Here is a 12,535-nt window from a genome sequence, read left to right on the forward strand (position 1 = left end):
ACAGTCGAGAATATTCAAACCAGGATTACGAAAATTGAGAAAGAACTGTGCCGAATTGAGAATTGTGAGCAAAGGTTGCAGAAAGTGGACGAAGCTTGCAATAACACGAACAAACTAGTTCTTGAGTTAACCAAAAAGGTAGATGATCTCGAAAACAGAAGTCGTCGCAACAATATCGTAATATATGGAGTAAAGGAAGATCCAGAGGAGGACTCAGTAGAACTGGAGCGGAGAGTTAACGAAGAAATTTTTAAAAAGATTCTAGGTGTTGAAGTAAACTCAATAGAGCGTATTCACCGAATTGGCCTAAAACATGCACAGCGACATCGTCCGATCATTTTGAGGTTTTTTAACTACGTAGACAAAACAAAGGTTATGTCATCCTGCTTCAAATTAAAGGACACAAAAGTAGCTATATCGGAAGATTTTTCAAAAAACATTCGGGATATTCGTGCAAAATTATGGCGTTCAGCGGCTGAAGAAAAGAACAATGGTTCTAAGGTTTCCCTTCGTTTCGATAGGCTCAAAGTTGATGACAGGCTGTACGTATGGGACGCAACGCGCAATCGCAGAATAGAGTTGTCCAAATCATCTGCGCCTGCCCAACCCGAAACTTCCTCTCATCGACCCACACGTGCGAACACGCGTAAGCTAGATAACAAATGCCGGGAATCCGTCAAGACGCTACGGCTTGTTTCGTTGAACGCACGCAGTGTACTGAATAAGATCCAGAGCCTTGAAGATATAATTCTGACCTATCAACCACACGTCCTAGTGGTAACTGAAACCTGGCTGCATTCCGATGTGCAAAATTCAGAAATAATGCCTCCTACGTACACGCTTATCCGTAAGGACAGAGGATCAAGGGGTGGCGGAGTTGCAATTGCAATAAAGAATAACATTAAATTCACACGCTTAAACGGCATCAGTGATCATGAAAGCATATGGTGCAAAATAAAGTTTTTTGGAAAAACTATATTACTAGGAGGGGTCTATCGGCCTCCGAATGCTCCCCAGGAATACTTAGATTCCTTATATGATTATTTGCTGCAAAATACAAATTCGCGTTCCAACATCCTTATAACAGGAGATTTTAACCTTCCAGGAATTAACTGGTGCAGCCTTTCACATGACGGCAAAGATTCCAAAATTGCTGAGTCATTACTACTAACTGCATTTACGTTTTCGTTAACCCAGTTGGTTTTGGATGCTACAAGAATTTCCAGCTCTGCTGTACTTGACCTAGCGTTTGCAAGTAGCTCGCTTCCAGACTGCTCAGTCAGTGTCAAGGACGGTATATCTGATCATCAGTTACTTGTTCTTGAGTGTCCTATTTCGGGCTTGCGATCGTATGTTAAACCTTCTGACACATTTGTAAGAGACAATACGCATGCTGATGATGACGGAATTATTAGTTGTATGGAATCTTTATTCCCTTCCTTTAATGAGACAAATGACGTTAATGTGAAGTGGACAAAGTTTAAAGACATAGTCATGCACTGTGAAAGCACCTACGTGCCTTTGAAGAAAAAGCGCATCAACAGGGAGTACCCGTGGATGGATCGTAATCTGATACATCAGAAACGCAAAATAAAACGCTCTCGAAAACGGGGTGACAGGAAACAACTTGCAAGTCTAGTACGCACTTTCAAAGATAAAGTGCGCGCTGCAAGAGATCAGTTCTTTTCTTCCACATTGACTTCTTTCATGTCAGAGCAACCAAGGAAATTCTGGCAATATTTATCTAAAGATAAAAGCGGCATCACAGAGATCAGAACATCTGGCACAGGCACTGACGATCCTTTGACCATTGCTAATGAATTTAACTCCTTTTTTCAATCGGTGTTTACCATAAACGCATCGCACGCGCACTTGCAACCTTACACGCTTCGTAATCCGATGCCCGAAGTAGATTTAAGCAAAAACGGCATCCTTAGTCTTTTACGTAATGTAGACATAAAAAAGTCATCAGGTCCGGACAAAATATCTTATGTTTTCCTTAACAGATACGCAATCTGGGTAGCAGAGTACTTATATGTAATATATAAAACATCGTTAGAATCCTGTGTGATACCAGATGACTGGCGCCTTGCAAGGATAGTTCCGATTCACAAATCTGGATCCCCTCTAGAACTACATAATTACAGACCAGTTTCCTTAACATCCACAACTTGTAAACTGCTAGAACATATTTTATTTAAAGCTATTATAACACATTTAGAGAATAACCATTTACTTCATGCAAATCAACATGGATTTAGGGCTGGTTTATCCACAATAACACAGTTAGCTGAGATAACGGATGATTTTATGAATGAGCTGAATATGAGGGGTCAAATCGATGCAGTGTTTCTGGACTTTTCCAAAGAGTTCGATGTAGTTCCGCATGCCGATTTAGTAACTAAACTGCTCTCAATGGGCATTGAACGCAATATCATCCGTTGGATAGAATCTTATTTGTCCTCAAGAAAACAATACGTTGCTGTTAAAGACTGCGTTTCTAGTACACTGAAAGTGCACTCAGGGGTGCCACAGGAGTCAGTCCTCGGTCCCTTGTTGTTCTTAGTTTATATCAATGACATCTATTTATCTGTTCAATCGCCTGTGAAGATCCGGTTGTTTGCGGACGATTGTGTTATTTATACTAGTGTAAATCATCACTCCGACCAAGTAAGACTTAATGACGCGTTGCACTCAATTAGCGTATGGTGTGAAACATGGGGACTGAAGCTAAACACTTTGAAGACGGCAGCTATTACATTTACCAACAAGAAAGAACCCTTAGATTTTGCTTATATTATTAATAATTCTTATATTCATAAAACCCAGCGAGTGAAGTATTTAGGTGTTACACTCACAAGCAATTTAAGTTGGGAACCCCATATAGAAAACGTTTGCAGCAACGCGCTAAAAAAGCTGGCATTTTTGTAACGGAAATTGCGCCGTACTTCATCAACCGTTAAGTTAACTGCATACAAAGCACTTGTCAGACCAAAATTAGAATATGCGGATTTAATCTGGAGCCCTCATCAAAAATATTTAATCAAGAAAATAGAAAGAGTGCAAAATTTAGCTTTGCGGTTTATATACTACACATACTCGCGTTTTTCAAGCGTGTCCGTTCTTCGCGACAGGGCGGAATTGAAAAAACTAGTTCATCGCAGAATTGTATCTCGCATCAAATTTTTATATCAGCTGTACCATGGTCACTACAAAATAGCGCGTGAATGTTATTTACCCGAGCCCCCCATGCGCTCTGCTCGTACAAACCACAACAAAACAATTAAGCAACCATTAAGTAACCTTAACATCCATCAATATTCTCTTTTTCCCCATGCAATTTCACTATGGAATAAATTACCCGAAGAAGTAGTTAACGCTAATACAATAGAATCGTTCGTTCAGCTTTCAAATAACCTTTTCTTTGACCTCTAAAATTGCCGCAATGAGAGCAGTTTCTTTTGCGTTACGCTTTTTCATGGTTATTTTGTTTACGTATTGCACTGTTGTACGTTCATGTTTATTTCTGTTACGTATAGTGTTACAATGATGTATGTACATGTTTATTGTGTTCTTAATTGCTAATTGGCAATGGTAATCTACGTTGTTGTATGTACCCACTCCTGCTTGGGCCCGAATAGGGCCTGCAGTATTTGTAAATAAATAAAATACTTATAATGTATCTCGAGAAATAGCAAACTTTATATTTTAATCTTTGTCCACCGCTTACATCGAGCGTGTAAGAGTGGTTTAGAAAAAATACTAGGAAAGTTTTTGAATATTGCAGGAACCTTAACAGCACCAAATGCAAGCCTGCTGTGACGAAATCTGCGAATATATTTATTGTTTTATTAAAATATTGAGATATCTTAGAAAATGGCATCCCTAAACGACTTCCCATTGAGTCATGTCCTTGTCCTTAGTTTTTATGTATTAGCAGGCACAAGGCCGAACCCAGCAATAAACTCAACTTTATTCAGGTACATTTTGGCGCAGTGAATATGGGTTATTTGCTTTATCATCCTACTGAGGAATTCGGTATATTAGTGTTCCGCATACTTTCTGGGCTATGGCGAACCCAATGACTGCAAAGACAGCGCGAAGACCATTTATACTTTCATTGCACTGTGTCGCCAGTGAAGGCTCCGTGTACAGTACTCTGCACATGTTGGAAGAGAACAATGATGCAGGCACTACAACATATTGGACGCTGACAGACAAAATTCTTGATCCTCATATCCAAGCAACATATGGTGCTCCTGTTCTGCCGCGTCAGAAGATGTTCCGCTTAGCTTCGTGTCATAGACGGCGAACAGCACACCCTGTCGTTTGTGCTAATGGGGCATTTAGTGCTTTTGCATTATTACAGCCTACTCCTGGTAGCAGTCACAGTAGAGAGACCCTAGGTGTATTTATATATATTCGAACGCAGTATCAAATAGAACGCCAATTTTCGATGGTGTTGCATTTTGTACAAAAAAATATTCTGCGAAGATTTAAAGTTTGATTTTGCACCTGAAGAAAGTCGGCGCAATTTTTCAGCTTGCGTAGCGTCGTTTCTATTATATTTATGGTTTATTTGGGGTTAAAGTCCCAAAGCGACTCAGGCTAGGAGAGACGCCGTAGTGAAGGTCTCCGGAAATTTCAACCACATGGGGTTCTTTGACACAGTACACGGGCCTCTAGAGCTTCGCCTCCATGGAAATTCGAACGCCGCGGCCGGAATCAAGCCCGCATCTATCGGTTAAGCAGCCTAGTGCCATAGCTGCTCAGCCAACGCGGCGAACCGTTTGAATTACGTTTTAATTAATGCACCGGGAATGCTCTTCGTAACTGGAAAGCCTAAGCAATACTGTACCAGCTGGCTTAGATAATCTGTCGAAGTCTTTTTATAGCTATCACGGATACATGACGTGTAGAATTTTCGGTGGCCTTTTAGAGCCGAGTGGTGGTAGCGCAACGTAGGAGCACATGAAAGTTTATACTAGCAAAACTTTGAGCATAAAACTGCAATTGTATCGCGCACCTAGGCATCCCACTGGTAAAAAGCTGGTTAGATGATCTCAGCCCAACGCAGGTTGCAAGAGCTCTGTGATTTCTTTAAATCCGTACATTAAGTGCGCATTAGGCTACGGTACCTACCCTTGAAAGATCAGGCTGTAGGTGCAGTTCGCAAATTTTTTATGAACTTCGGCAGAACAATATTACTTTTTAAAGGGCACTTATCATCTGACAGCTTATCATCTTAACAGCTGACTGTCGCTAGCGGAACAAAATGAATGCTGGACATATCCACAGCAATGTCGCATGCGTTCGATCAAGATCATAACCACACAAATCCTTCACTGGATATTATTTTCATATGTGCAGTGAGAACCTGTATTTCGAATAGAGAGCTGCGTTCTGCGGTGAAAAAGATTTTCGAGATATTTCCTTAACAATGTGATGGTTCGGGCTAGTGGGTATTTGTTATGATCCATAGCGCAGCCACAAAACAGGGGACAATCACAAGTGCTGTTTGTCCCCTGTATTGTTGCTGCGCTATGGATCATAACAATCTTTCCCATCGCTGAACTGCGTAACGGTGAAACAAGGGGGCGAATTTTAGTTTGTTTTTTTCACAAGAAGAAATCACTGACTGCAGACAAAATGTAGGGCGCGCAAAATTTCGCGCATCTAGTCCAGTCACAGCAGCTAGAGCATCGATAAACACAAGTATATTAGGTAGATCCGCTTTCTGGTGAACAATGTACAAATACAACTTTCAACAATTTGCTTTTACTGGTGCAGTTGCACAGAGATCACACAAAACTGCGCCTGAAGGATGCCACATCAGGCTTCAGGATAAGATGCCGTGCGTAACGAAGAGGAGCAGAATAACCGCTGATATCGATAGAGATCAAAGTGGCAGTGTTTTTCAAAAAATACATGATGCGCAAATTTCGAAGTTTGGTAGAAATTGTTGTAAATAATTTTTCATGCGTTTTGCCACATTTAGTAACTGTGCCATTTCTGGCAGCACTCCAAAAAGTAGCGACCACAAAGTGAGCTGGAGCACTTCTTTTCAATGTGAACATGAATTGTGTATAAGAAATAAATGGTGCAGCCAAGTCGAAGAGTGCTTGCTGTGTTATGTAATCGCTATTGCACACTAAGATCTTCTACACCTCTCATTGTTTCGACTCTTTTGTCACTATCCTTTAATCCGAGCGCAAAGATCTGAACAAAAGGGATCTAAAAATGAAGAAAAAAACGGTCAAGCAGTCTGCACGTACTAGACCATTAATAACTGTAAAAATGACGTTCTTTTAATGTAGCAGGAATGCTTCACTTAACGCGCGCAGACCAAGAGAACGTTATTGCTGTTGTACGATAGATAAAATATTCACGAACTCTTGGTTAAGTTCTACAACAATAGATGTGAGTATCCTTTGAAATACTTCGATAAATCATTTCACGCATCGCATACTAACCCAAAATTGGGAGCAGGGCGAATATTTCTTACTTGACGTTCACAAAAGCTGGTTCATGAAGCAACATACATTTTCTGAAGAAGAAACAACTCCATGTCGCCACCATAAAGAATATATGTGAAGAAACTTAACACTCTGCCCAAATTGTATAAAAACCTCATGAGTTTATGTATCATGATGTCATATCTTCTGCACACAAATCTTTCAGAATCTCGTGCACTCGTGGGTGAAGTTCCGAAAGATTAGGACGGCGAGGTTTTGGTATCTAAATAGAAAATGTCGTCTTTAAATGCCTTAAAAGTTTCCAATGCCGTGTAGCGTATGCCTCAAAGGCCTCTAGTACTGAAATTTGTAAAGAAAAATGAATTGTTGCCTCGAAATGCCCCTAAAATTTAGTGTTCTGACTACAGATTTTCTTACAATAAATATATTGTTACGTGACGGCTAGCCGAAGAATACAGTACATGATAGATGGCTATGGCATGAATTTTAATGGCTCTTATGGCTTTAGCGTTAGCGCTCCCGCCCGTGCCACTCCGCAGCTCGCCGTCTTCTTGTCCCCCAGAATATTAAAAAGATTTTAAACAGTTGTATACATTGACCCTAAAACTCGAATTAAATATAAACTTTTTATCCCGGAAATGCCATAAAACAAAGCGGCGGTTACTCTCTGCTAATATACGTTTAATTCTCAGTGGTGTAACCCAGGAACGCAAACCTAGAAACAGAGACTGAAAGCGATAAAATACTACAGGCTCTTTTCCGACCCGCTAATTTTCGGTTGAGTGTTCAAGATTCTCTAAAATCATTTTAAACGCAGATTTATTTCGTACGCCGTTAAATTTTCGTTGGAAAATAGTTTGCTACACCGTCGTTCATTTTTTTTTCGGATATTTTGCAGGAAACATCTGTGATTACCATAGCCTCTTACTTTATGAATAGATTTTATGGCAAGATGATCACTCCATGTAAAATGTTACAGAATAATAACTGAATTGCTATATGCATGTTTTAATTCACATTCTTGTTAATCTATTAATAAACAATATACATTGAATAAACACAATACCTCCCATTTTCATTACTTGTTTCAATATGTATCCCAACGTGCGAAAATCGAGTCCTCCAACTGCAATATTTGCATCTTCTTAGTTTTTATCGATCGCTGTGGGCAGCGTGGCAAAATTGAGCCTGTAATATTTACCATTTATTACGCTAAATACTTAAATATTTAGTTTAATATGTAGGAGCGTCAGCGGCTAGAGGCATGTTTCTGGGTTTTGGCGTAGACAATGGCGTCTCCTTCCGGACTAGATTGGTATCAGCGGAACGCTCCATATCTCGCATGGGGTTTTTCTTTAAGAGTAGCGCCAATGCGTCGATCTCTACGATGGTACAAAATATGTGTGGCGCAAACTAGTACTCAGTAGAACGTAGCGACCGCGAGTGGGACCACCAATACTTGAATAACCTTAGATGCAAGTTCATGTAATGCCAACAGTGACAAATTGCAGGGCGTCTTATGCTTAGGATTCATTTCTTTTTCGACTTATCATGCCTGCGACGTCAGAGGCGATGGTGAAGACCACTGGAAGGTTAGAGGGAGGGGAAGGAGGCTGGAGAAGCAAGCGTCAAAGCACAGGGCTCCTTGCAGCGACTTTTCTGTTCATTGCATTGAGGCATGCAGAATGAATAACTCATCTTCTAAGACTCCGGTCACGAACAGAGCGGTATTGTGGCCTTCAAGTGGCAGCTGTTTTCATTCATCATAAATGAAGTCACGTGGCGTCATTTTACGAAAACTTTTAGAAAAATTATTCACAAAGAATATTTTTATTGGTGGGGTTGCAATAAATTACTGGAATGACGTATTTGTCAAACGTCGCTCTTTCCAGCGACGTTTATCTCACGGTCATGGTGGCAAGTCGTCTATAGCAGAATACGTCCCGAACAAGTGGCGACCATTCACAGCAAACAAAAGCAATTATAAAATTAAAACCGATTAAGCTTGCTTCACCAATTGCAAAGTACAAGTATGCGCGCTAAAACGTCGCAGTTCAAGGCTAGGTTCCAAGGTCCGACTTCAGGCAAAGATTGGCGAAATCGATTATTGAGGATCTCAGTGGTAGTGCACAACAAAATCTTGGGACCGCTTAAAGCTCTTCAAGAGGGGACTACGATAGCAGTGTGTTCTAGATCCACTGCGCACGGATGAAAGCTGATGACGACGACGGCATGCAGTGTACAGCGTGAGAGAGTGGCCTGAGGACATCATCATCATCATCAGAGAGTGGCAGTTAAACCTTGGTGGGGAGCGGCTGCGGCAGTAGCATAGTGCTCGCGTGTAGTGGCCAGAGAAGCTGATCTGTTCATGTGACCGTGTTTTCGAAACCCAGGTAATCGCTGCCATGTTTATATTTATTTGTATTTTGTGTTTATGGAGGTCAAGCTGGCTTTAGCCGAAGCGACAACAGGATTTTTCGAGATTGGAAGCCTTTGTGCTTGCGCACTAAAATACAGTAATAGGTGCCAAACGCAGGCCGTTCCCGAGGCTCGCACATACGGAGATTAGAAAACTGCGTCAGGCCCATTTACAACGTGGGCCTCATTGCGAACCCACCCAATTGAGCAGATAGCCGAAACCGAGCTGTGGCGCTTAAGCGTTCGAGCCTAACTATTAAAATTGGAGCGACTCTCTTTTCCAGCTGTATTCTTGGTGCCTCATTACAATCAAGAGCAAAACAAGACCGGTTCAGCGATCAGCTAGCGATGAATTTCGCAGGTCGTTTCTTGTTTTTCGAAGAGCGTTTTGTTTTTACTTATTACTCAGAGGAGGAGAAAAACATGAATTGCAGTTGTAATAATGTTTGGCATTTGCAGCTTTTGGGTTCAAAAGCTTTCCCAAAATTTGTGTTCTTTTGTTTTCACAGCACATTTATCGTTTCTTCTGAGGTGAATAATCTTTCCTACGCACATTTTTTTGTTCATTTTGTTATATGAATTGGTATCCCTTAGAGGCCATAACTAACTTACATTTTGTCTTGGCTTTTTTGTTCAACGAAAAATCAGTTTTTCAGTAATTACCTTACCAGATGTGGTGGCTCACTGATTAAGACGCTCGTCTACTGACCCGAAGTATCCGGGTTCGAACCCGACGGCGGCCGCCGCGTTTCGATGCAGACGAATTGCAAAAGACGGCCCTGTGTGCTGTGCGATGTCAGTGCACCGTAAAATCAACACGTGGCAAAAACTATTTCCAGAGACCTCCACAACGAAACCTATTTCTTCCTTTCTTCTTTTACTCCATCCTTTATCTCTTCCCCTACGCCGTGGTTCGTGTGTCCACCGAGATACGTCAGAAAGTTTCTGCGCCATTTCCTTTTCTCAAACTAGTTTTCAATTTCAGGTGCTTTTGAAACGGTCCTAATGATTAGTAAAGCATTTGTAGTTGTTGCACCAAAAAAATGCCATCGACACTAAAGAAAGCAACAGAGAGTAAATGATAAGATTCCTAGAAAAAAACCCAAATGCGTGTGCTTTCCTACAAGATGGATTGCGTATTATCGATGGGTTGCTCGGCTAGGTTAAGCTTCAGAAAGAGACATCCCACGGAAAGCGTGTTGCCGACAGTAATAGTTCTTCCGCCTTTACTTCGAGGTGGACGTAGCATGGCACTATTTCGTAATGTACTTCCATAGAATGCAGGGTCTTCACAGGCCGTGAAAAACCTGCTGCCCCAAATATCTACATAGGCATAATTTTAACTGTCAACAGCGCTAGCTTACAGGACATCACGACGACTCGTTAAAGCTTCCAAGTCTGCATGGGCATTTAGGCGAGAGGAGCACTATTTCAGAACACAAAAATTCTCTCCTTATTCCATCGGTGCACAGTCTTGGCATTTTTCTGGATTCCGCTCTTGATTTTCGCCTTTAACTCAGTGTAACTGCTACTAGTTAGGCAGCCTGCGGCGCCCATGTCAAGGATAAACACCTTTTTCAGTTAAAACGAAAATGTAAAAAAATTGAATTTGCGGTTCTTTTGTTCCTTAGTTTAGATTAAAAAACCGTTCTGTTTTCTGATAAAAAATGGCGACTTTTGTCCGACATGTTAGCTTAATCGGACCGATGGGGACAGCTTGCTCTTCTCGCCGGGCGCTGTTACTCGTCAAGGATGTATAGGGGAGAATCGCAATGTCCTTGGAGTACATTCTAGCCGAGGGCGATTTTTTATCGCGTCGTCATTCTCCTTTTCCAGCAAAATCGATCATGCACAATTGGTGCAGCCGTGCGATAGTCAACGAATGATGACGAACGTAAATAATCGGAAAAACAGCCGCTGACGCTGAGCATTCAGTCCAAGCTCTCGCTGCCCTAACCACAGGCAGTGACGATTACCTTGCATTTTCTCAGCGTGGACTTTTGCATAGCTTGAAAAAATGCGTTTCCTGAGCCCATGGAAATAATAGACATTTATTGTGCTCTAACAAAAAAGAGTATGGTCTCGCCGGTTATTACCGTGCCGTTCAAAATGTGTAGGATGAATAATTTATCTACTTTCTAGTGACCCTTGAGGTCGTTTTAATTAAATGAATAGTGAGTGCCACCTCGCTGCGAAAGTACTAAGTTGAAAATATTATCGCGCGACCGTGTGATCAACAGGGAACAAAATGTATGTAAGTGAATGGCTTTGGACCGCGTCACTCTGATCGCGCCTCCTCATGGGCTCCACCCTTAAGACAAACTAATATTGTGATGATTCATAAAGGAAGACTGACTATGTGAAAAGATTTTTAAATAAGAGCTCATGGAGCCATTGTCATCGATGGGGTAAATTTCACCTCCAAGTGGAGGAGTGCAGGTGTGTCAGTCACGTGACGTACCACGTGATTCCCCGCAGCTTCAGCCGCGCGCCGCCGCCTCGCTAGCTGTATCCACGTAGCTAACCACGTCACTCTCCCTTGGCTTGAAAGGGAGACGGGGCCGCTCTCGCGTGCATGCACACTGCCGCCTCGCAGTTTCTCGCTGTGGATGAAGCGTATCGTGCGGGACCATCTACGCCGTCGGGACGGTCTTGTAGGCGAAGGGCTCAGTCTGCTCATCCGGCTGACGTTGCCAATCATGCTAAGTATTTAGCTAGAGGTAGGGAACTCAAGTGCGGCAAGCTAGCGGCAGAGACCGACGAAGAACGTAAGCGTCGACTGGCTCAACGGCACTTCAAGGTTGCCGAAAGGCGGCAGCGAAAAGCTTTGGAGGCAGCCGCTGCTGCCTCTGCCTTCGCCTCAACTTCGCTTTGGCGTCGGACGAAGAGGTTGAGTCTAACCTGGCTTAGCATACCAGCACAGCATAACCACCCATAACAAAGCTTTTGCTTGCGTAGCCAGGCTGAGCCGAGCTAAGCAGCAGCCGCTTTTAGTGATTGAAGCCGGATCGCCAAGCATGAAAAATTGAAAAAAGCATTTTAAGCGTATTTCAAAGTGCAAAAAGCAGAGTGAACTTCTCTACAGAATTGAGTAGATGTGCAGGGTCCTCCACTGCTAGCTTTGATATTCGAGTGGGATGGCTGCCGTCTTCAAAGCCCCAGTGTGTTCGTTCCACTTGTCCGTTAAGGTGAAGTGGCAGGCTAAGACAAGCGTCAGCTCGAAGGGCCTCTGCGCTTGCGCCACTTTTGTTCGCTGAGTAAGCGCGTCGGTGGCTAAGATCATCAGAAGACACAGCCGCACCTATTTCATGTTCAGGCAAGGAGTGGACGGCCGTGTACATGCAATAAAATGCTCTTTCGGATATGATCAGCACACAGCCCTTGCGTAAATTAATTTAATTTGGTCGCCGTCATTGTGAAATGATAGAGGATGTATGTAAAGTTGTGTACAGCAATTAAAATCAATTACTGACGATTCACTTTCACGATACGCTTTACAAGGCAAAATTGATTGACAGTCCATATTCGGCATCGCTGCATTCAAAAACACTTTCCTTTAAGGGACATACGGGCAATCTTTTCATTAAAAAGATATGTGAAATATATTTGCTTCATGCGTCTTTCTTCGTTGCAACAAATTT

Source organism: Amblyomma americanum, chromosome 9, assembly GCF_052857255.1.
Source record: "Amblyomma americanum isolate KBUSLIRL-KWMA chromosome 9, ASM5285725v1, whole genome shotgun sequence".
Classification (NCBI taxonomy): domain Eukaryota; kingdom Metazoa; phylum Arthropoda; class Arachnida; order Ixodida; family Ixodidae; genus Amblyomma; species Amblyomma americanum.